At 38.5% G+C, this 24,869-nt stretch overlaps 1 protein-coding gene across 1 annotated transcript in view; it reads left to right on the top strand.

The window, feature by feature from the left end:
- LOC140599614 (uncharacterized) overlaps window positions 1-24,869 on the top strand; it is a 136,018-nt gene that overhangs the window by 1,322 nt on the left and 109,827 nt on the right. Inside the window, exons 2-4 of the mRNA XM_072762956.1 lie at window positions 820-935; window positions 6,072-6,229; window positions 7,182-7,423. The gene's annotated coding sequence lies outside the window, so the exon portion shown is untranslated. The remainder of the gene's footprint in view (window positions 1-819; window positions 936-6,071; window positions 6,230-7,181; window positions 7,424-24,869) is intronic.

The raw sequence follows: 24,869 nt of genomic DNA, 5'->3' as shown, positions 1-24,869 counted from the left end.
ACTCAGCAAGCCAATTCTTGGATATATATCCAAAATAACTGAAAAGAAGTGTGTCAAACAAAAACTTGTACATGTATGCTTCATCATAAGTCCTATAATGTGAAATACATTTCGTGTGAAAGCACAGATATGTCTGTAATCTCATTTTCCTAGTATATGCTTTAATTTATCCTCTAAGCACACCCTGGTAAATTATAAAGTGGCTAAATCTTATAGTCTGTGCATAAATCTATATCCATTTCCATATCCATATTTGTGTTCATGTTTATATCTCTATTCTACCACCTTTGGAGTGATAGAATTACGAAATTTTGAAAATCATACAGAATTGTATTATTTGCATGCATAAAGCTTACAGTAGTTCAAAGCAAAAGAAACATCTGAAAGGTAAAGAAGAGCATTTCATAATCATACAGTGGTCAATTGCCAAGAAAAAAATAATTCTTAACATGTATGTGCCTAAGAGCATTAAGCCATATGAAACAAAAATAATTTTCCCAAATCATTGTCAGACCCCAAACCATAGAACCAGGAAGATCAGAAAACATCAAGTAAGATAGAGACCATAAACATAAAATGAAAGTTAAAGAAAAAAAATCTTGAATCAAGACAGAGGAACGAAGGTAGAAAAACACTACTGAGAGAGGAGCAAAGAATTATATCTGACTTTTGCTTAGAAACAATGCAAGCAAGAAAGTAATAGAATGAAATATTTAGTATTGGTGCGGGGGAAATTGGCATAAAAACAGACACAGAGAACCTAGAATTCTGTACCCTGTGAAATTATCCTCCAAGAATGAAAAAGAAATAATTTTATAGGTAAACAAAATTGAAGGAATTTATTGCTAGTAGACCTGTCTTGCAAGAAATGCTTAAAGAAGTTCTTCAGAGAGAAGGAAAATTACATAGGCCAGAAACAGATCTACACAAGCCAGGTAAGAGTACCAGAGAATACGTAAGTAAAGGTAAAATCAACATTTGTGTATTTCTTATTCTTAATTGTTCTAACAAATTAAGTGTTTCTTCAAAATAATATAGCAACAATGTATTTATGTATGTACTTATATATACACATAAATGTTTATGCATGTTTATGTATAAGTAAAATGCACATCAGAAATGGTAAAAGGAGTGGATAGAAGGAATTAGAAATATTTTGTTATTATATGGTATTTCACTAGCCATGAATTGTTACAGTGTTATTTGAAGTGAACTTTGCATAATTTATATAATAAACATTATATGAGTATATTGCAAACTCTAGAACAACCTCTTTAAAAGGTTTCTAAAAACTGACATGATGAGAAGGAAGAAAAAAGAAATCATATAAAATATTCAATTAAAATTACAAAATGCAGGAAAAAAGAGGGAAAGACAAATAGAAACAACAAACTAGGTAAAAAATAGTGGTAACCAAAATGTTAGATATAAAGACATAATGATACAGGGATCAATTTTCACTATATCAATAACATATAACAAATCAATAAAAATAAATAATTATTTAAATGTCCATGACTTAAATATGCCAATTAAAAAATGGGGATTGTCTCCTAAAATTTGTTGGGAACCACAAAAGAGCCTGAATAGCCAAAGCAAACTTGAAGAAAAAAAAAAAAAAGCAGAGCAGGAGGCATCACAATTCCAGACTTGAAGTTATATCACAAAGCTTCTTGTGATCAAGACAGTAGGATACTGGCACAAAAATATATAGATCCATGGAACAGAATAGAAAATCTAGAAATGGACCACAACTATATGGTCAACTAATATTCATAAAAGTAGGAAAGAATATCCAATGGGAAACAGTCTCTTCAACAAGTGGTGTTGGAAAAAAAAGAAACAAACAAAAAAAAAAACAAGTGGTGTTGGGAAAACCGGACAGCCACATGCAAAAGAATGAAACTGAACCCCTTTATTACACCATACACAAAAATAAATTAAAAATGGATAAATGACTTAAACGTGAGACAGGGAACCATCAAAATCCTAGAGGAGAACATAGGCAGTAGCCTCTTTGACATTGGCTCTAGCAATGTCTGACTAGACACATCTCCTGAGGCAAGGCAAACAAAAGCAAAAATAAACCATTGGGACTTCATCAAAAGGAAAAGCTTCTGTATGGTAAAGGAAACCATTAACAAAATTAAAAGGCAGCCTATGGGATGGAAGAAGGTATTTGCAAATGACATATCTGATAAAGGGTTAGTTTCCAAAATCTAATAAAGAACTTGTCAGACTCAACACCTCAAAAATAAATAATCTAGTTAAATGGGCAGAAGACATGAATAGACATTTTTCCAAAGACATAAGGATGTCCAACAGACACTTAAGTGCTCAGCATCACTCATTATCAGGGAAATGCAAATCTAAGGACAATGAGATATCACGACACATCAGTGAGAATGGCTAAAATTAACAACTCAGGAAACAACAGGTGTTGGCAAGGATGTAGAGAAATGGCTACCCTCTTACGTTGTTAGTGGGAATGCAAACTGTGCAGCCACTCTGGAAAACAGTATGGAGTTTCCTCAGAAAGTTAAAAATAGAACTACCCTACAACCCAGCAATTGCATGACTAGGTATTTATCCAAGGGGTACAAAAATACAGATTCAAAGGGGCACATGCGCCTTAATCTTAGATAATAGCAGTATTATCTACAATAGCCAAATTATGGAAACAGCCCAAATGTCCATTAACTGATGAATGAATAAAGAAGATGTGAGATTATATATATAGATACAGATATATTCCATTATATGTAAAATGGAATATTACTCAGGTTAAAAAAAAAGAAATCTTGCCATTTGCAGTGACATGCATGTAGCTAGAGTGTACTATGCTAAGTGAAAATATCAGTCAGAAAAATACAAACACCGTATGATTTCACTCATATGTGGAATTTAAGCAACAAATAAACAATCATAGGGGGAAAAAAGAGAGGCAAACCAAGAAACAGATTCTTAACTGTAGGGAACAAACTGATGGTTACTGGAGAGGAGTGGTGGTGGGTTAAATAGGTTTTGAGGATTAAGGAATACAATTGTGATGAGCACAGGATGTTGAATGGAAGTTTTGAATAACTAAAATGTACACTTGAAACTGAACATAGAAATTGTCAGAGTGGATGAAAAACAAGACCCCAGGATGCCTGGGTGGCTCAGTGGTTAGGCGTCTGCATTGGACTCAGGGCATGATCCTGGAGTTCTGGGATTGAGTCCCACATGAGGCTTCTCACAAGGGAGCCTGCTTCTCCCTCTGCCCATGTCTGTCATGAATAAAAACAAAAACAAAAACACACATACACACACACAAAAACCTAAGACCTTACTAATGTGTTGTCTGCAAGAAATTTACTTTAAACATAAAAACATATATAAATTAGGGGCACTTCTATGGCTCAGTTGGTTAAGCCTACAACTCTCGATTGCAGCTCAGTTCTTGATCTCAGGGTTGCGAGTTCAAGCCCCACAATGGGTTCCACGCTGGGCATGGAGCCTACATACATGTAATATATGTGCCATGCTATAACTAATCAAAGAAAACAGAAATAGCAAAATTAATTTCAGACAAATTAGGCTTTATAGCAAGTGTTATCAGGAATAAAGAGAGGCATTACATAGTGATAAGGGGGCCAATTCTCCAAGCAGACATGGCAATCTTTAACACATATGTGTCTAAGAACACAGTGTCAAAATACATGAGAAAGACTGATAGAACAGCATGGATAAATAGGTGAATCCATCATTATCATTGATTATTTTAACACTAGTCTATCAGAAATAGAGGCAGAAAATCACTAAGGACATGGCTGACCTCAACAATACCATCAGCCAAATATAATTGGTATGTATAGACTACTTTCTCCTACCGGAGCAGAATACAGATTCTTCTCAAGCTCACACAGAACATTCACCAAGATAGACCACATTCTTGATCATAAAACACACCTCAACAAATTTAAAAGAAATCATATGATATCTGCTTTGAGACTATAATGAAATTAAACTAGGAATCAATAATAGATAACTGAAAAATCCCAAAATATGTGGAGATTAAAAAACACACTTCTAATTATCAAAGAAATCTGAAGAGGAATTATATGTATATATAAAGTTACATATATAACTAAGTGAAAATGTAACACAATTTGTCAAAACCTGTGGGATACAGGAAAAGCAGGTCTTGGGATCCCTGGGTGGCGCAGCGGTTTGGCGCCTGTCTTTGGCCCAGGGCGCGATCCTGGAGACCCGGGATCGAATCCCACGTCGGGCTCCCAGTGCATGGAGCCTGCTTCTCCCTCTGCCTGTGTCTCTGCCTCTCTCTCTCTCTCTCTGTGACTGTCATAAATAAATAAAAATTAAAAAAAAAAAGCAGGTCTTATTTGAAAATTTTATGGCGCTAAATGCATATATTAAACAATAAGGAAGATCTAAAAATCAATAATACAAGTGTACATCTTAGTAAACTAGACAAAGAAAAGCAAATTAAATATGAAGTAAGCATTGGAAAAGGAAGGAGATAGATATAGATCTTTTGATATGTAGATGACAGATCTCTAGATATATCACATATCAAGATCTAGATAGATGATAGATAAATAAATAGATAACTGGATAGATAACAGGTAGATGGTACATACATACATGATAGAGTTCTAGAAAGATATAGATCTATCTCTAGATACAGATGTAAATATATCATATAAATATGTCACATATATACAGTGATAAATAAATGATAGATAGATGATACATGCATACACCTATGATAGAGATGAAGGGCCCTTGGGGGCCCATCTGTCATGAGCATGCTATGAAGGCATGTAGTGTCTTTCTACAACGTCAGCTTTATTCAAGCATAAAGCAAAGTTAAGTCACAATTATAAAGCAGGTTCAGGATTCCAACCTCAATGACAATTCACCATGTGATTAAACTTGGCTTCTTACACACAAAAGCAGGACAGAAGACAAGCCACACAACAAACAAGATAACAGAAGGGTGCAGGAAGTTAATGAACCAAACACAAAGTCAGTCTGTGGGCACCCGGTTGAGATAAGGCCTTAGTCTGGTCTGGGCCAGCTCTTGGCATTTACTGCTTCCAACGTTCATGCAACAAAGGATCTCAGTTCTGTTTGGAGATCAACTGGTCAGAGCCTTCAGTGGCAGTTGCCTTTTTGAAGTGGTCAGACATAGAGGGGTCAGGTCTAAAGACTCTGATACTTTGCGGCCAAAATCGTTCCCTTTTTAAAGGTATTTAATGAGTTTTGGGTCTCTGCAGACCTCCTCTGGTTCTGCTTGTCATCAGTTCTGGGGTGTCAGCTGATGCTGGTCCTGGTGATATCTCCTAAGTGCAGTACCTTAACTGCTTGCATCATTGCTTGACACAGGCCCTTGCTTGACAAAGGCTCCTGCTTGACATGAGAGAGTCCATTTTGCTCTCTACACTCAGATTTGTTGGGGAACTGGGAATAGAAGTTAGGATGACAGAGTTAAGAGAAGACACAATCAATGGGACAAGTGGAGCCAATCACCATACTCTTGAACCATAGTCCATGTAATGCTGAGATACCATGTTGGAGTGAGGGAGCTCCCTGTCCCTTGATATGAGGGTAAACCCATCAGGCTCCTACTAGAGTTGGAGGCTGGACTGGCACTGACCCTCCTGTGCCCCCATTACCCTAATTGTGATCTGTCATTCTCAATAAATCATTTAATTCCACTCTTACTAGGTAGGTTCGCCCAAAATGTTTGTATTCATTCTCTTCATTTTAATACATATAGAATTTCCACTCACAGAATGCTAATCTAGAAAGAGGCTTTTTTCAGTACAGTAGCTATTAGCCCTATGTAACTAGTGCTTCTGAGGACCTGGTATTTTATTTTCTTTTAATTACTTTAAACTTAAAAAGTAATAATTTCCTCAGTAATTGAGAAAAATCTTAGTCTGTTCGAAGCATCTTAGGTATGTGAATCTCCTTTTGGAGTTCATCCTAGGTGTTGAAATTAAAGGGGCTAGTCATGTCAGTTAGTCTCTTAGATACTTATGTTTCTGCTTTCTATAATTTAGGTAGCAGAGGGATTCTTTGCTTTAAAATAGCAATCATTAAATGGATAAAGAAGATGTGGTCTATGTATACAATGGAATATTCCTCAGCCATTAGAAACGACAAATACCCACCATTTGCTTCAACGTGGATGGAACTGGAGGGTATTATGCTGAGTGAAGTAAGTCAATCAGAGAAGGACAAACATTGTATGTTCTCATTCATTTGGGGAATATAAATAAGAGTGAAAGGGAATAGAAGGGAAGGGAGAAGAAATGTGTGGGAAATATCAGAAAGGGAGACAGAACATAAAGACTCCTAACTCTGGGAAACAAACTAGGGATGGTGGAAGGGGAGGAGGGAGGGGGGGTGGGGGAGAATGGGTGACGGGCACTGAAGGGGTCACTTGACGGGATGAGCACTGGGTGTTATTCTGTATGTTGGTAAATTGACCACCAATAAAAATAAATTTATTAAAAAAATAATAAAAAATAAAATAGCAATCACTGGGTATGGATATGGCGCCCACCCAGAGGAAGTAAAATGAAATTACGGAGAACATAGAGCTACCGCCATATGTTAGGATGTTTCTAAAGACACTTTGAAAGAGAGGGAAGCCAATCAGAATGATAGCTTTTAAATGGTTATTGTTAATTCTTAAAAGATGACTCAAACCAAGAATAAAAGGACATTAGATTTATGTTTCATCATGGAGGGTACACATAACTGTAACACAGGTACATGCAGTCCTCACAAAGTCATTTGAAGATTAATAAGAACTAAGGACCAAGAACAAGTTCTTACCGCATCTGCATGAAATGTCTATAAAGACATGCTAGACCCACAATTGGTAATATGGACTGGAAATTTTTTTACTTAGATAAGGTTTGGAAACTATTAACAATATTTGATTGAGATAGGTTGTGAGAGGATTTAGGCACCTGGAGGCTCTGTGGTTGGAGGATACCATTCCAGCCCATTGTCTCTGCCAGAGACAGTTGTGTTGGATGACACACACAAGTATGGCCTGGCTTACGTCTTACTCTAGTCCAGCCTGGGTGGGTCAAACCTGGTGTATAAGAAAGGAGGAGGAGGAAGGCAGTCTTTTTTATTTTATTTTAATTTTTTTGGAGGTCTTAAAGACATCGCTATTGAAATGAAGAAATGCATACAAGCACACCTATGCAAAGAGATGATAACTTATATGGGTTTTCCAATTGCTAATGGGAGTAAAAATTGCAGATCAGCCATCAGAAATGGGGCCAGAGTCAGACCCCCATCCCCCGTCTTCTTTGTTCTCTTCCTGGAGAAGATGCTTCATTGAGCTTCTGCAAGAGCCCAGCCATCTCCATTTATGGATTAAATGTGGTGCTGTGTGGGTTTTTTGTTTTGTTTTGGTTTGGTTTGGTTTGGTTTGGTTTGGTTTGTGTTTCCTTCATGTCTATTAGTTTCTAATGAGTATATAAAGTTGTCTATTTATTTACTCATTCAGCAAGATGTGTCTATTGCGTGCCCAGTCTCACACAAAGTGAGTGAGGATGAGACTCAATCAGTATTGGCTCCCTGTCTTTGAGAAGATCCAGGGCCTTTAGAGAATGAAGACATGTATAGGTGACATGCTTCAAAAGCAATACAAGAAGTGAGAATAAGAGTGATACTTGTGCCCAAATCGCCCAAAGTGATTGCTCTAGATGCAAAGTAGAAGTGGAAGAGTATGGATTCTACGAGGGAAATCTTAAGATTCTAGATGAATTTTGAGGAGATCTGTATCTGTAGTATTTGGCAGCGTGGATAACGGTGCATTGGAGCCTGGGGTGGGGGAAGTGGGCCTATGCTAACGTGCATCAGCTGAGGTGTTAGGGGGAGTGAGGGAGAGGAAGGTATCAATAAATACGTGGTTCTGGCTAGAAGTCTCTTTCTGTGAGTGACAGAAGGTGCCACTGCTCCCCCATGCTGGAACACTATTCATCTCAGTCCACTGAAGACATGGTCCAAAGGATGACTTCTCTCAGTGGTTCTCACCCATGACTGCTCATTACAATCACCTACTGGCTTTATTTTTTTAATTAAAGTTTTTGTTTTTACTCCACTTAGTTAACATACTATGTTACGTCAGTTTCAGGTGTACAATATGATTCAACACTTCTGTACACCCCCTATGCTCATCATAAGTGGACTCCTTAATCCCCACATCTGTTTCACCCATCCCTCCGCCCCCCTCCCTTCTGGTAACCATCAGTTGTTCTGTATAGTTAAGAGTCTGTTTCTTGCTTTCTCTCTCTCTTTTCCATTTGCTTGTTTTGTTTCTTAAATTCTACAGATGAATGAAATCATATGACATTTCTTTCTCTGATTTATTTCACTTACCTTTATACTCTTTACCTCCATCCATGTCATTACAAATGGCAAGATTTCATTCTTTTTTATGGCTGAGTAATACTTCACTGGTAATATACCACCTCTTCTTCACCCATTCATCAATTGATGAACACTTGGACAGCTTCCATATCTTAGCTATTGTAAATAAAGCTGCTATAAATATAGGGGTGCATGTATCACTTTGAATTAGTATTCTTGTGATCTTTTGGGTAAATACCCAGTAGTGTGATTACTAAATAATAGGTTAGTTCTATTTTTAACTTTTTTGGGAAACTCGATACTGTTTTCCAGAGTGGCTGTACCAGTTTGCATTCCCACCAACAGTGTAAGAGGTTTCCCCTTTCTCCACATCCTTGCCAACACCTGTTATTTTCTTGTGCTGTTAATTTTAGTCATTCTGACAGGTGTGATGTGATATTTCATTGTAGTTTTGCTTTGCATTTTCCTTTTTTTGAAATTTTTTTTCTTTTTATTTTTTTTGCTTTGCATTTTCCTGATGGTAAGTGATGCTGAGCATCTTTTCCTGTGTCAGTTGATCATCTAGATTTCTTCTTTGGAGAGATGTCTATTCCATATCTCCTGCCCATTTTTTAATTGGATTTTATGTTCTATTTTTTGTTTTATGTTTATGTTGCATGTTATAAGTTCTTTATATATTTTGGATACCAGCCCTTTATCAGATATGTGATGTTCTCCCATTCTAAGGGCTGCCTTTTAGTTTTCTTGGTTATTTCCTTTGCTGTGCAGAAGCCTTTTATTTTTATGTAGTCCCAATAGTTCATTTTTGGGACTAGCCTAAAGAGACATATCTAGAAAGAAGCTGCTGTGACTGATCAAGAAGTTACTGCCTGTGTTCTCCTCTAGGATTTTAATGATTTCAGGTCTTTACTTCATTATGAATTTATTTTGTATATGGTGTAAGAAAATGGTCCAGTTTCATTCTTTTGCATGTGGCTGTCCAGTTTTTCCAACACCATTTGTTGAAGAGACTGTCTTTTCCCCATTGGATACTCTTGCTTTGTCAAAGACTAATTGATATGATCATTGTGGGTTCATTTCTGAGTTTTCTATTATATTCATTGATCTATGTTTCTGGTTTTATACCAGTACTGTACTGTTTTGATGGCTACAGCATTGAAATATAACTTGAATTCCAGAATTGTGATACTTCCAGCTTTGCTTTTCTTTTTGAAGATTGCTTTGGCTATTCAGGATCTGTTGTGATTCCATACAAATTTTAGAGTTATTTGTCCCAGCTCTGTGAAAAATGCTATTTTGATAGGCACTGTCTCAAATATGTAGATTGCTTTGGATAGTATGGACATTTTAACAATATTTGTTCTTCCATTCCATGAGCATGGAATGTTTTTCCATTACTTTGTATCATCTTAAATGTCTTTGATCAGGTTTTGTAGTTTTCAAAATACAGGTTTATTGCTTCTATTTATTCTTAGGTATCTTATTATTTTTTTAAGTTTTTTTATTTATTTGAGAGAGCAAGAGCAAGCACAAGTGGGGCTTCAGAGGCAGAGGGAGAAGCAGACTTCTCAGTGAGCAGGGAGCCCGACTGGGGGCTCCACTGCAGGACCCTGAGATCATGACCCAAGCCGAAGGCAGATGCTTAATCAACTGAGCCACTCAGGTGCCCTTTTTCATTTGTTTTTATGTACACTTTTATTTCTTTGATTTCCTGGTTGACCCATTAGTTGTTTAATAGCACATTGTTTAACCTCCATGTTGTCTTTCCAGGTTTTTTCTTATGTATGACTTTTAGTTTCATAGAGTTGGTCAAAAAGTATGCATGGTATGATTTCGATCTTGAATTTGTTGAGGTTTGTTCTGCGTGCTAATGTGTGATCTATCTGCAGGATGTTCTATAAGCACTTGAAGAGAATGTGTATTTTGTGGTTTTAGGATGGAATGTTCTGTTAAGTTCATCCATCTGGCCCAGTATGTCATTCAAAGCCATTGTTTCCTTGTTGATTTTCTACTTAGATGATTTGTCCATCGGTGTAGGTGAGGTGTTAAAGTACCCTACTATTATTGTATCATTATCCATGAGTTTCTTTATGTTTTTTATTAATTGATTTATATATTTGGGTGATCACAAGTTGGGAGCAAAATTATTTACAATTGTTAGATCGTCTTGATGGATAGACTCCTTAGTTGTGATATAGTCCCCCTCTTCATTCTTGTTACAGTCTTTGGTTTAAAATCTAGTTTGTGGGGCAGCCCAGGTGGCTCCGGGGTTTAGCGCCACCTTCAGCCCAGGGCGTGATCCTGGAGACCCGGAATCGAGTCCCACCTCGGGCTCCCTGCTTGGAGCCTGCTTCTCCCTCTGCCTGTGTCTCTGTCAATCCCGCACCCCCCACCCCCCGTGTCTCATGAATAAATAAATAAAATCTTTAAAAAATAAAATACATAAAACAAAATCTAGTGTGTGTGATATAAGTATGGTTACTCCAGCTTTCTTTTGACAACCATTAACATGGTAGATGGTTCTCCTTCCCTCCACCTTCAATCTACAGGTATCTTTAGGTCTAAAACGAGTCTCTTGTAGGTAGCATATGAATAGGTCTTTTTTAAAAATACATTTTGATATTTTATGTCTTGATTGAAGCCTTTAGTCCATTTATATTCTAAGTGATTATTGATAGATAGGAATTTGGTGACATTGTATTACCTGTAAATCTGGTGTTTCTGGTGATGTTCTCTGCCCCCTTTCTAGTCTTCTAGTCTTTGTTGCTTTTGGCCTTTCTTTCTCACTGAAAGAGTCCCCCTCTAATATCTCTTGTGGGGCTGATTTAGTGGTCATGAACTCCCTTAGTTTTTGTTTGGGAAACTCTTTATCTCTCCTTCTATTCTAAATGACAGCTTTCCAGGGCAAAGTGGCCTGGCTGTGTGTTCTTCCCATTCAGCACATTGAATATATCCTGCCACTTGTTTCTGTCCTCCCAAGTTTCTGTGGACAGATGTGCTGCAAACCCACTTGTCTTCTCTTGTCAGTTAAGGACTTTTTCCCCCTTGCTCCTTTCAGGATTCTTTCCTTGTCTGTGTATTTTGTGAATTTGACTATGATATGTCTTGGCGATATGTGGCTTTTGTCAAATTTAATGGGAGTTTCTCTGTGCTTCTAGGTATTGATGCCTGTATCCTCCCCTAGACTAGCTAAGTTTCCAGCTATAATTTGCTTCCAGCTATAAGTGGCTCAGATAGGCCTTCTGCCCTTTATCTCTCTTTTAATCTCTTGGAGTCCTATGATACTCCATTTTAATAAGTTACTGAGTTTCCTAAGTCAACTTTCAAGACCCATTACCTTTGTTTCTCTCTTCTTTGCAGCTTCATTATTTTTCATAATTTTATCTTCTATACACTGATTCATTCCTCTGCTTTGTCCATCTAGGTCTGCATTTCACTTACAGCATTTTTAATTTTGGTCTGAGCAGATTTTAGTCCTTTTATCTGTGCAGGAAGTGATTCTCTAGTGTCTTCTATGCTTTTTTTCCCCAAGCCCAGGTAGTACCATTACAATTGTTGTTTTAAATTCTAATTCAGACATCTTATTAATTAAATCTTTGGCTGTCATTTCTTCCTGCTCTTTGTCTTTCTTTTGGGTGAGTTATTCTGTGTTGCCATTTTGGATGGAGGGGAAAAAAACAAAATAAAATAAAAATTTAAAAATCAAAAAAATTTTAAGATAAAATATAATGAAATACATGAAGGAAGCTAGATCCTAGGTGTGTTTTGGTCTTCTTGTTACAAAAAGCTTGATAGAATAAAATGTAGGAAGAAAGAAAAGGAAAAGAAAAAAATTTTGAAAAATGAATTGTTCTTTCTGTATCCAAGAAAAAAGAAAGAAAGAGAGAAAACCAAAAAACAAAAAGAAACAAAAATTTAAAAACCTAATGGATGCTGGATTCTGTTTCCCATAGAGCTGAAGCTTTGCAGCATTCTGTGATCAGTAGGCCTGTGCTGGTGTTCTAGGGTTTGGGGGAAAGGCCTGCCCCTGATTCTCAGGTGGAGTTGCCCTGGTGGGGATGTGCCTGCAAGGTGCAGGGGGCGGAGCTCGGTGCACCTGCTCTGTTCTCCACTTGGTGGCAGTGTTTAGCTCACTGAGGTGGATAGGGCTGAAGGGCACTAGGAGAGCATGGCCTTGCCCCATCCTCTCTGCTTAGGAGCAGGAAATGCAAGCTACCCTTCTTCAGTAAGCCTTCACAATGTGCAGACAATGACCCCTCCTGTTCCTATGACTTCCGTCAGATTCCTGCCTTCACCCTGTGTCTGCACTGTTTGCCCGCCAAATGGCACAGCTCTCCTGTTTTGTTTAATCATTTAAATTCAGTTGGCCAACATAATCATTCCAGATGTAGAGCTCTGTAATTCATCAGTTGTGTATAACACCCAATGCTCAGCACATCTCTTGCCCTTCTTAATGCCCATCACATAGTTACTCCATCCCCCTCGGCGACCCTCAGTTTGTTTCCTTCAGTTAAGAGTGTCGTGGATTTATCTCAGGCACAGCTGTGTTTGAAAACCCCACACTTCAGGTATCCCCACTGATTGGACTGGCACTGATCCTCTGGGGAAGGGTCTCCCTGTGCGGTGACCAGTTCCAGTTTGTCCCTGAAGACAGTGGTGGGACTGTGCAGCAGTTCTCGGTTTATGCTAAGTCACAACACACAGCCTGCACCAGGGATTGCTGCCTTCAGCTGGCATCTTTGTTCCTATACCAGTGAGCTGGGCAGCTCAATGAGCCTACAGGATCCTTTGCCCATGGAGAGGCCATATTACCACTGGCATATGCACTCCAACTGGGGAACCACTTCTTCCCTGTGGCTGTGGGGAGCCTCAGAATGCCCAGTGCTGGGGCTCTGCCCTGGTCTTCCCCTGGAGCACCACTCAATTCCCCAGGTGGAAACCTAGCAATGTCTTGGACTTCTGAAGCTTCAGACTCTGCACTCAGCTGTATATAGAAAACTGGTGGTATTGTAAACCTCACCCTTTTTTTTTCAGTGATTTTTCTCTCTCTCCTTCTCTCTGGCTACTCCCTCCCCTGAGCAGCACCCATGATTCTTTTCTCCCAAGAATCAGCTCTAGAGTTCTTACCTTCCACACATCGTTTTTCTAGTTTGTAGACATGCAGCTATGTTCTCTAAGACTTCCAACCGATGTGTTGGGTGTTCAGAATGATTTGATAGTTAACTAGCTGTGTTTGAGGGAGGAGGAAAGCTGAGGGTCACCCTACTACTCCACCATCTTATGTCTCTCCAAGTTTCATGACTTATTTATATATTTTGTGTATTAACACTTTATCAGATATGTGAGGCAAATATCTTCTCCCATTCTGTAGTTTAGGTTTTTAAAAATATTTTATACATTTATTCATTTGAGAGAGAGCGTGCAAGACAACAAGAGAGAGCACAGAGGGAGAGGGAGAAGCAGACTCCCTGCTGAGCAGAGAACCTGATGTGGGACTCAATCCCAGGACTCCAGGATCATGACCTGAGCTAAAGGCAGACACTTAACAGCTGAGCCACCCAGGCACCCCTGTAGTGTTTTTGTGTTTTTTTTTTTAAATCTTTTTTTTTCTATAAATTTATTTTTTATTGGTGTTCAATTTACCAACATACAGAATAACACCCAGTGCTCATCCCGTCAAGTGCCCCCTTCAGTGCCTGTCACCCAGTCACCCCCACCCCCCACCCTCCTCCCCTTCCACCACCCCTAGTGTGTTTCCCAGAGTCAGGAGTCTCTCATGTTCTGTTTCCCTTCCTGATATTTCCCACTCATTTTTTCTCCTTTCCCCTTTATTCCCTTTCACTATTTTTTATATTCCCCAAATGAATGAGACCATATAATATTTGTCCTTCTCTGATTGACTTATTTCACTCAGCATAGTACCCTCCAGTTCCATCCACGTCGAAGCAAATGGTGGGTATTTGTCATTTCTAATGGCAATATTACAATGGTAATATTCCATTGTATACAGAGACCGCATCTTTTTTATCCATTCATCTTTCAATGGACACCGAGGTTCCTTCCACAGTTTGGCTATTGCGGACATTGCTGCTAGAAACATCGGGGTGCAGGTGTCCCGGCGTTTCACTGCATCTGTATCTTTGGGGTAAATTCCCAGCAATGCAATTGCTGGGTCATAGGGCAGATCTATTTTTAACTCTTTGAGGAACCTCCACACAGTTTTCCAGAGTGGCTGCACCAGTTCACATTCCCCCCGACAGTGCAGGAGGGTCCCCCTTTATCCACATCCTCTCCAACATTTGTGGTTTCCTGCTTTGTTAATTTTCCCCATTCTCACTGGTGTGAGGTGGTGTCTCATTGTGGTTTTGATTTGTATTTCCCTGATGGCAAGTGAGCGGAGCATTTCCTCATGTGCTTGTTTTTTAGTTTTGTTGATTGATTCCTACACTACACAGACGGTTTTTATTTTGAATTAAATTCCAGCCGTTAATTTTTGCTTTTATTTCCCTTGCATCAGGAGACTTATCTATAAAGAACTTGCTGTGGCCAAGGTCAAACAGGTTACTACCTGTGTTCTCCTCTAGGATTTTAATGGTTTCCTGTCTCAGATTTAGGTCTTTCCTCCATTTTGTGTTTATTTTTGTGTATGGTATAAGAAAGTGGTCCAGTTTCATTCATTTGCATAGTTTTCCCAACACCATTTGTTGAAAACACTGTCTTTTTCCCATTGGATATTGTTTCCTGCTTTGTCAAAGATTAATTGAACATTTAGTTGTGCATTTGTTTGTGGGTTTTCTACTCTGTTCCACTGACTTATGTGTCCATTTTTGTGCCACAACCATTCTGTTTTGACCACTGCACTTTGTAATATGCCTTGAAGTCTAGAATTGTGATGCTTCCAGCTTTACTTTCTTTTCCAAGATTGTTTTAGCTATTGAGGCTCTTTTCTGGTTCCACACACATTTTAGGATTGTTTATTCTAGCTCTGTGAAAAACGCTGGTGATATTTTGATAGGGATTGTCTTAAATGTGTAGATTGCTTTGGGTAGTGCAGGCATTTAAAAAATATCTATTCTTCCTATCCCTAAGCATAGAATGTCTTTCCATTTGTTTGTGTCCTCTTCAGTTTCTTTCAACGTTGCTTATAGTTTTCAGAGTACAGTTCTTTTAACTCTTTCATTAGGTTTCTTCTTAGATATCATATTGGGTTTTTTTGGTGTAATTGTAAATGGGATTGAGCATTTAATTTCTCTTTTTGCTGCAACATTATTGGTGCATTCAAATGCACAGATTTCTCAATGTTAATTTTCTATCCTTTGATCTACTAAATTTGTTTATCAGTTCTAGTAATTTTCTGGTGGAGTCTTTTCACTTTTCTATATATGGTATCAAAGACATCTGCAAATACTGAAAATTTGACATCTTCCTTGCTGGTTTGGATGTCTTTTATTTCTTTTTGTTGTCTGATTGCTCTGGTGAGGACTTCTACTACTATGTTAATTAACAGTACTGAGAGTGGTGGACATCCTTGTCTTGTTCCTGACCATAGAGGAAAATCTTTCAGTTTTTCTCCATTGAGGATGATATTAGCTGTGGGTTTTTCATATATGGGTTTTATTGTTAGTTATGTTCCCTCAAAATCTACTTTGCTGTGGGTTTCTACCATGAATGGATGTTGTGCTTTGTTAAATGCTTTTTCTGCATCTACTGAAATGATCATATGATTCTTTTTTTTTCTTTTTTGGCAAATTTTTATTTAAATTTTAGTTAGTTAACATACAGTGCAGTATTGTTTCAGGAATAGAATTCAGTGATACATCACTTACATATAATAGTCTGTGCTCAACACAATGAGGACCCTCCTTATTACCCATCACCCATCCAGCCCATACCCTTTGTACCTTCCTCCATCACCCCTCAGTTTGTTCTCTATCTTTAGGAATCTCTTATAGTTTGTTTCTCTCTCTCTCTCTCTCTCTTTGTTTTTAAAGATTTATTTATTTATTTTAGAGAGAGAGGGCACAAGCAACAGGGGTAGAGGGAGAGAGAGAATCTCAAGTAGACTCAGGACGAGGCTCGAGAGCAGGACCTGAGCTGAAACCAAGAGTTGGATGGTTAATTAACTATACCACTCAGGTGCTCCTCTCTCTCACTCTTTTTTCCCTCTTCCACATGTTCATCTGTATTATTTCTTAAATTCCACTAATGAATGATGTTACATGGTATTTGTCTTTCTCTGACTGACTTATTTCACTTAGCATAATACACTGTAGCTCCATCCACATCACTGCAAATGGAAAGATATCATTCTTTTTGATGGCTGAGTAATACTCCACCATGTATATATACAATATCTTCCTTATCCATACATCAATCAACGGACAATTGGATGATGGCTATTGTTGATAATACTACTATGAACATCAGGGTGAATGTACCATTTCATTTTTTAAAATAAATTAATTTTTTATTGGTGTTCAATTTACGAACATACAGAATAACACCCAGTGCTCATCCCGTCAAGTGCCCCCCTCAGTGCCCTTCACCCATTCACCCCCAGCCCCCGCCCTCCTCCCCTTCCACCATCCCTAGTTCGTTTCCCAGAGTTAGGAGTCTTTATGTTCTGTCTCCCTTTCTGATATTTCCCACACACTTCTTCTCCCTTCCCTTAATTCCCTTTCACTGTTATTTATATTCCCCAAATGAATGACAACACACACTGTCCTTCTCCGATTGACTTACTTCACTCAGCATAATACCCTCCAGTTCCATCCACGTTGAAGCAAATGGTGGGTATTTGTCGTTTCTAATGGCTGAGGAATATTCCATTGTATACATAAACCACATCTTCTTTATCCATTCATCTTTCGATGGACACCGAGGCTCCTTCCACAGTTTGGCTATTGTGGACATTGCTGCTAGAAACATCGGGGTGCAGGTGTCCCGGCGTTTCATTGCCTCTGAATATTTGGAGTAAATCCCCAACAGTGCAATTGCTGGGTCGTAGGGCAGGTCTATTTTTAACTCTTTGAGGAACCTCCACACAGTTTTCCAGAGTGGCTGCACCAGTTCACATTCCCACCAACAGTGTAAGAGGGTTCCCTTTTCTCCACATCCTCTCCAACATTTGTGGTTTCCTGCCTTGTTAATTTTTCCCATTCTCACTGGTGTGAGGTGGTATCTCATTGTGGTTTTGATTTGTATTTCCCTGATGGCAAGTGATGCAGAGCATTTTCTCATGTGCACGTTTGCCATGTCCATGTCTTCCTCTGAAGATTTCTCTTCATGTCTTTTGGCCATTTCATGATTGGTTTGTTTGTTTCTTTGGTGTTGAGATTAAGAAGTTCTTTATAGATCTTGGAATCTAGCCCTTCATCTGATACATCATTTGCAAATATCTTCTCCCATTCTGTAGGTTGTCTTTTAGTTTTGTTGACTGTATCCTTTGCTCTGCAAAAGCTTCTTATCTTGATGAAGTCCCAATAGTTCATTTTTGCTTTTGTTTCTTTTGCCTTCGTGGATGTATCTTGCAAGAAGTTACTGTGGCCGAGTTCAAAAAGGGTGTTGCCTGTGTTCTCCTCTAGGATTTTGATGGACTCTTGTCTCACATTTAGATCTTTCATCCATCTTGAGTTTATCTTTGTGTATGGTGCAAGAGAGTGGTCTAGTTTCATTCTTCTGCATGTGGTTGTCCAATTTTCCCAGCACCATTTATTGAAGACTGTCTTTCTTCCAATGGATAGTCTTTCCTCCTTTATCGAATATTAGTTGACCATAAACTGCAGGGTGCACTTCTGGGTTCTGTATTCTGTTCCATTGATCTATGTGTCTGTTTTTGTGCCAGTACCACACTGTCTTGATGACCACAGCTTTGTAGAACAACCTGAAATCTGGCATTGTGATGCCCCCAAATGTGGTTTTCTTTTTTAAAATTCCCCTGGGTATTCAGAGGCTTTTCTGATTCCACACAAATCTTAAAATAATTTGTTCTAACTCTCTGAACAAAGTCCATGGTATTTTGATAGGGATTGCATTAAACGTGTAAGTTATCCTGGGTAACATTGACATTTTCACAATATTAATTCTGCCAATCCATGAGCATGGAATATTTTTCCATCTCTTTCATCTTCCTCAATTTCTTTCAGAAGTGTTCTATAGTTTTTAGGGTATAGATCCTATACCTCTTTGGTAAAGTTTATTCCTAGGTGTCTTATGCTTTTCAGTGCAATTGTAAATGGGATTGACTCCTTAATTTCTCTTTCTTCAGTCTCATTGTTAGTGTATAGAAATGCCATTGATTTCTGGGCATTGATTTTGTATCCTGCCACGCTACCAAATTGCTGTATGAGTTCTAGCAATCTTGGGGTGGAGGCTTTTGTGTTTTCTATGTAGAGTATCATGTCATCGGCGAAGAGGGAGAGTTTGACTTCTTCTTTGCCAATTTGAATGTCTTTCATGTCTTTTTGTTGTCTGATTGCTGAGGCGAGGACTTCCAATACTATGTTGAATAGCAGTGGTGAGAGTGGACATCCCTGTCTTGTTCCTGATCTTAGGGGAAAGGCTCCCAGTGCTTCCCCATTGAGAATGATATTTGCTGTGGGCTTTTCGTAGATGGCCTTTTAGATGTCAAAGAATGTTCCCTCTATCCCTATACTCTGAAGAGTTTTGATCAGGAATGGATGCTGTATTTTGTCAAATGCTTTCTCTGCATCTAATGAGAGGATCATATGGTTCTTGGTTTTTTCTCTTACTGATATGATGAATCACATTGATTGTTTTACGAGTGTTAAACCAGCCTTGTGTCCCGGGGATAAATCCTACTTGGTCATGGTGAATAATTTTCTTAATGTGTTGTTGGATCCTATTGGCTAGTATCTTGTTGAGAATTTTTGCATCCATGTTCATCAGGGATATTGGTCTGTAATTCTCCTTTTTGGTGGGGTCTTTGTCTGGTTTTGGAATTAAGGTGATGCTGGCCTCATAGAACGAATTTGGAAGTATTCCATCTCTTTCTATCCTTCCAAACAGCTTTAGTAGAATAGGTATGATTTCTTCTTTAAACGTTTGGTCGAATTCCCCTGGGAAGCCATCTGGCCCTGGACTTTTGTGTCTTGGGAGGTTTTTGATGACTGCTTCAATTTCCTCCCTGGTTATTGGCCTGTTCAGGTTTTCTATTGCTTCCTGTTCCAGTTTTGGTAGTTTGTGGCTTTCCAGGAATGCGTCCATTTCTTCCAGATTGCCTAATTTATTGGCGTAAAGCTGTTCATAATATGTTTTTAAAATCCTTTGTATTTCCTTGGTGTTGGTAGTGATCTCTCCTTTCTCATTCATGATTTTATTAATTTGAGTCTTATCTCTCTTCTTTTTAATAAGGTTGGCTAATGGTTTATCTTTCTTACTAATTGTTTCAAAGAACCAACTCCTGGTTCTGTTGATCTGTTCCACAGTTCTTCTGGCCTCGATTTTGTTGTGTTCTGCTCGAATTTTAATTAACTCTCTTCTGCTGGGTGTAGGATCTATCTGCTGTTTTTTCTCTAGCTCCTTTATGTGTAAGGTGAGCTTTTGTATTTGAGTTCTTTCCAGTTTTTGAATGGATGCTTGTATTGCGATGTATTTCCCCCTTAGGACTGCTTTTGCTTCATCCCAAAGATTTTGAATGGTTGTATCTTCATTCTCATTAGTTTCCACGAATCTTTTTAATTTTTCCTTAATTTCCTGGTTGACCCTTTCATCTTTTAGCAGGATGGTCCTTAACCTGCACGTGTTTGAGGTCCTTCCAAACTTCTTGTTGTGATTTAGTTCTAATTTCAAGGCATTATGGTCTAAGAATATGCAGGGGATTATCCCAATATTTCGGTATCAGTTCAGACACGATTTGTGACCCAGTATGTGGTCTATTCTGGAGAACGTTCCATGTGCACTTGAGAAGAATGTGTATTCGGTTGCGTTTGGATGTAAAGTTCTGTAGATATCTGTGAAATCCATCTGGTCCAGTGTATCATTTAAAGCTCTCGTTTCTTTGGAGATGTTGTGCTTAGAAGACCTATGGAGGGTAGAAAGAGCTAGATTGAAGTCACCAAGTATAAGTGTATTATTATCTAAGTATTTCTTCACTTTTGTTATTAATTGGTTTAAATATTTGGCAGCCCCGATATATTGAGGATTGTTAAGTCCTCTTGTTGGATAGATCCTTTAAGTTTGAGATAGTATCCCTCTTCTTCTCTCACTACAGTGGGGACACTCGCCCTGGCCTCAGCCCGGCTCCTCGTGGGGCCCCTCCCTCTTGGAGGCCTTTTGTTTCTTTATTTCTTTTTCCCCCGTCTACCTACCTTGATAGAAGCACGAACTCTTCTCACTATAGTGTTTTAGCTGTTCTCTCTTTAAATCTCAGGCCGAATTCGTAGATTTTCAGGATGATTTGAAGGTGATCTAGGTACTTTGGGGGGACAGGTGATTTGGGGACCCTACTCTTCGGCCATCATGCCCCTCCTCCTCCAATGTACCACTTCAAATCTATATTTTTGTATCCTTTGGGTAAATATTTAGTAGTGCGATTGTTAGATCATAGGGTAGTTCTATATTTAACTTTTTGAGGAACTTTCATACTGTTCTCCAGAATGGCTGCTGCAGTTTGCATCCCACTGACACTACAAGAGGGTTCCCCCTTCTCTGCATCCTCTCCAACATCTGTTGTTTCCTTAGCCATTCTGAATTGCGTGAGGTGATATCTCATCGTGATCCTATATCCTTTCTTTTATTAATGTGGTGTGTCATGTTGATTGATTTGTGAATATTGAGCTACTGTTGTGCCTTCAGGAATAAATCCTCCTTGATTGTGGTGAATGATTTTTTAAATGTATTGGTGGATTTGGTTTGCTGGTATTTTATTGAAAATTTTTGCATCCATGTTCATCAAGGATATTGGCCTGTAGTTCTGTTTTTTTTTTTTTTTCTTTGTGGAGTCTATCTGATTTTGGTATCAGGGTAACGCTGGCCTCATAGAATGAGTTTGGAAGTTTTTCTCCCTTTTCTTTTATTCTTTTCTTTTATTTTTTTAATGTTTAAGGAGAATAGGTATTAACTCTTCTTAAATGTTTGGTAGACTTTGTGAAGAGATCTGGCCCTGGACTTTTGCTTTATGGGAGATTTTTGAGTATTGATTTACTGATTATAGGTCTGTTCAAGTTTTCTATTTCTTCCTGTTTCAGTTTTGGTAGTTTATAGGTTTCTAGGAATTTATCCATTTCTTGGAGGTAATCTAGTTTGTTGCCATATAGTTTTTCATGATATTCTCATAATTGTTTTTATATCTGTGGCATTTGTTTTCATTTCTCTCCTCTTAATTGTGATTTTATTTATTTGGGTCCTTTCTCTTTTCTGTAAGTCTGGCTAAAGGTTTATCAATTATTGATTTTGTTCAAAGAAGAAGTTCCTGGTTTCATTGATCTGTTCTATTATTTTTGTAGTTTCTATATCATTTATTTCTTCTCTTATCTTTATTATTTCCTTCCTTTTCTTGGCATTAGACTTTATTTGTTGTTCTTTCTCTAGTTTCTTTAGGTTCAAGATTACGATGTTTATTTGAGATTTTCTTGCTTCTTCAGTAGGACTGTGTTACTCTGAGGATTGGTTTTGTTGGATCCCAAAGGTATTGGACTCTTGTTTTCATGTTTATATGTTTCTGTGTATTGTTTATTCGTTGTTTGATTTCCTGGTTGACTCAATTTAGTAACATGTTGTCTAACCTCTGTGTATTTGTGATCTTTCTAAATTTTTCTTGTAGTTGACTTCTTGTTTCATAGTGTTGTAGTAAGAAAGGATGCATGGGAAAAAAAAGAAAAGATGCATGGTATGATTCATTATTTCTGTATCTTTTGAGGCCTAATGTAACCTAGTATAGGATCTATTCTGAAAATTATCCCATGTAACCTTGAAAAGATTGTGTATTGTGCTCTTTTAGGATGGAATATTCTGAATATATCTGTCAAGTCCATCTGTTCCAGTGTGTCATTTAAAGCTATTGTTTCCTTGTTGGTCTTCTGTTTAGATGACCTGTCCACAAGTGAAGTGTTTAAGTCCACTGACATAAGTGAAGTGTTTAAGTGAAGTGAAGTGTTTAAGTGAAGTGTTTAAGTGAAGTGAAGTGTTTAAGTCCACTACTATTATTGTATTATAATCAGTTTTTTTTATTTTTAAAAAAGATTTTATTTATTTATTTGACAGAGAGAGAGAGAGAGAGCGCACAAGTGGGGGGATTGGCAGAGAGAGAGGGAGAAGAGGGCTCCCCACCAAACAGGGAGCTCTATCCCAGAACCCTGGGATCATGACCTGAGCTGAAGGCAGACACTAATTTAGGGGTGCCACCCAGACACCCCTAGAGATAAATTGTGTTCAGGCTCCTGATAATTCATTCTAAATAGTCTTTACTGGGAGATACTTTATAACGTAACTTATTAGGTGGCCTCAGGAGGGGCCTGTTGATGTTGAGACAGTACTTTTCAGACAGGATGGTCAATGAGTAAACAAAGTGGCATTTGAAGAGTGGAGATAAGTAGGATCCATGCTGGTGAAGAGTGAAATCTTGTGATAACGAGATCATGTATAATGTAAACAAACCAAAACTATCCAAACAGCGTCACAATGATTCCCCAGTGATTTAAAAGCACAAATAGGAGTTATTATTCTGATGGATTTTCAATTCTGAATTTTGCTCAATGTTAAGCGCAGAGAGGAAAATCTTACGCTGTTTTCCTGGATGCTCTGGGTGTAGTTGGTCAGTGATTTGTGTGGTTGAGGCTATAAAAACTGCTGTTTACAAAGCTGTGGGGATTGAGGATCCCTGGCTTGGGTTGGAGAAGAAGACTCTGGCTGCAGTAGGCATTGTAGTGGGTAGAAAGTCAGGCTGTGGTAGGCGAGCCCCCTTAACTGTGAGATCAGGCAACCGGCACCCTCAAGGCCTCTGCCCACCACTTCTCGTAAGAGACCTCTGCTATTTATATGTCTTCCAAAGAAGACACCCGTTGGTCGTGCAGTACTCTGAAGAAATTTTAGAAGAGGTCACGGCCTTGGAGCAGCACCGGGGATTGGACCCAGCCCATGGAGAAGCTGCCTGAGCAGATGTCCTCGGACTCCCTGTGCCCATCCTCTGTGCAGGAGCCCCGACAGAGCAAGGGTAAGGAGCTGACCTAGCTGGCTTTCTTTGTGTAAACTTTGTCCTTCCAGCTGCAGCCTCAGATCAGATGGACACGATTGATCTTGAGCTTAGAATTGTCCTGGTAAAAAACTTTTTTAATCTCAAGGCTCTATTACATATAAATAAAGCCTGTAACCAAAAAAAAAAAAAAAAAAATGAAATGTCTGTTCATGTCTTCTGCCCATTTATTGACTGGATTTTTTGTTTGTTTGTTTTTTTAGGTTTTGAGCTTGATAAGTTCTTTATAGATTTTGGATATTAGCCCTTTCTCTGACATGTCATTTGCAAGTAACTTCTCCCATTCTGTAGGTTGCCTTTTAGTTTTGTTGATTATTTCCTTTGCTGTGCAAAAGCTTATTATCATGATGAAGTCTTAATAGTTCCATTTTTGCTTTTGTTTCTCTTGCCTTTGGAGATGGTCTAGCAAGATGTCCGTGCAGTTGAGGTCAGAGGTTCCTGCCTGTGTTCTTCTGTAGGATTTTGATGCATTTCTGTCTGATCATTGGGTTTTTCATCCATTTTGAGTTAATTTTGGGTATGGTGTAAGGAAATAGTCCAGTTTCATTCGTTTGCATGGGGCTGTCCAATTTCCCAACACCATTTTTTGAAGAAACTGTCTTTATTCAATTGGATATTCTTTCCTCATTTGTTGAAGATTAGTTAACCACAGAGATGAGGGTCCATTTCTGAGTTCCCTATTTTGTTCCATTGACTTATGTGTCTATTTTTGTGCTGGTACCCATTCTGTCTTGATGATTGCAACTTTGTATTGTGGTGCCTCTGGTTTTGGTTTTCTTTTTCAACATTTCTTTTTTTTTTTTTAATTAATTAATTAATTTATTTATGATAGTCACAGAGAGAGAGAGAGAGAGGCAGCTACACAGGCAGAGGGAGAAGCAGGCTCCATGCACCGGGAGCCCGACGTGGGATTCGATCCCGGGTCTCCAGGATCGTGCCCTGGGCCAAAGGCAGGCGCCAAACCTCTGCGCCACCCAGGGATCCCAACATTTCTTTTTTTTATTTTTTCAGTGTCAAATCTATTATATTTTATTTTATTTTATTTTTTAAAATAATAAATTTATTTTTTATTGGTGTTCAATTTACCAATATACAGAATAACACCCAGTGCTCATCCCGTCAAGTGCCCCCCTCAGTGCCCGCCACCCAGTCACCCCCACCCCCTGCCCTCCTCCCCTTCCACCACCCCTAGTTCGTTTCCCAGAGTTAGGAGTCTGTCATGTTCTGTCTCCGTTTCTGATATTTCCCACTC

This window comes from Vulpes vulpes, chromosome 7 (genome assembly GCF_048418805.1).
Source record: "Vulpes vulpes isolate BD-2025 chromosome 7, VulVul3, whole genome shotgun sequence".
Taxonomy (NCBI): Eukaryota; Metazoa; Chordata; class Mammalia; order Carnivora; family Canidae; genus Vulpes; species Vulpes vulpes.
This window is presented reverse-complemented; position numbering and strand designations above follow the sequence as displayed.